This window comes from Acanthisitta chloris, unplaced genomic scaffold, assembly GCF_000695815.1.
Source record: "Acanthisitta chloris isolate BGI_N310 unplaced genomic scaffold, ASM69581v1 scaffold23032, whole genome shotgun sequence".
Classification (NCBI taxonomy): domain Eukaryota; kingdom Metazoa; phylum Chordata; class Aves; order Passeriformes; family Acanthisittidae; genus Acanthisitta; species Acanthisitta chloris.
In genome coordinates this window covers 20,266-21,639 of record NW_008661493.1, presented here as the reverse complement: position 1 = coordinate 21,639, position 1,374 = coordinate 20,266, and positions in this window count along the sequence as shown.

Sequence of the window (1,374 nt, the reverse complement as noted above, 5' to 3'; positions counted from 1 at the left end):
CAGCCTCGTTGCTCTGCTCTGGACTCAGTGGTCTTAGAAATCTCCTCCAACCTTGATGAGTCTCTGATCTTATAGTAAGTAGAGAAAGGTTAAAATGCTCTTTCTGAGAGCTGATTCAGATTATTGAGTTTCCTCTAGTTGAAATAAATGGTTGATGTTAAGTTTAATGCTGTGGATGCTTCTTCATAATCATCTTCACAGGGAAGGTGACAATAACAAAGACAAATTTTGGATCTCTCTGCTCTGCCTTAAGTGACACTAATACCTGAAGAACAGGGAGAGCTTTGAATCTTATCATAGCATATTTTGAAGCCATCACAGCATAACAGAGATGAAAGAAACAGCTGAACTCAGAGAAATCAGTAGGAGTGAGTGTCTGTGCCTGTGCCTGTATAAATAACCTCCTCCATCCTCCCAAAGAGGGAACTTTCTCCTTTTGGAGCTGTTGGCTTGGAAAGCAATTTGTGCTGAACAGATTTGGAACATTCAGTTGATGTAGTACCTAAATTCTTGTGAGAAGGAGAATCCTTTAGGCTCTGTCTGCTCTCCAAGGTGACTGCAGCTGTTTTCTTCTGGATTCCATGGAATCATAGAACCATCAGGGTTGGAGGAGATCTCTAAGGTCATCGAGTCCAACCATTAACCTGTCACTGCTGGAACCCCCAAACCCTAACCCAGATCCTCCAGTGCCACATCAGACACCTCTGAAACACCTCCAGGGATGGTGACTGCACCACCTCCCTGGGCAATATCTCAAGGCCTCAACACCCTCACAGGGATAGAATTCTCCTTAACATCCAACCTGAACCTCAAATTTTTGTTGTCTCAGGCTCTGTGTGATGTTGGGTGTAGCCTGAGAGCTCTCACTGGAATAGCTCCTCAGCCAGACGTGGGTAAATCTGGCACACTCTCAAGGCAGGAGAGAATCCATGATTTTTGCACTGTGACAAACCCCAGAGGCAAATCACCTCTTAGTTTTGTCCATGCAAACCTCTCTGGGCACATTTCCCTGCACAGGATTGACTGAGCACAGGGCTCTGAGTTATCAGCCAGCAAGGCAAGTCTTCCTGACCAAGGTTTGCTTCCAGCCTTGATTTGTGCTGGGTTTGATTAAATCCATCCTTTTTGAAATTGAGAAAACAGAGTGAGGACTAAAAATGAAGGTTTGAATCATGAATTATACAGGAAAATGTGTGTTAAAGGGAAATATCCTCAGTGATCACATGGCTCAAATTCTAGCTTGGGGTTTTGGTTAGACTCCAGCCAAATGTCTGCACATTTTTCCCTTTTAATTAGTCATGTATATCCCAATGTGTCTGAAGAGTCAACTGGTTGAATTGAGTGGCTCTGACTGCAATTCCTTGGGAATTTCTG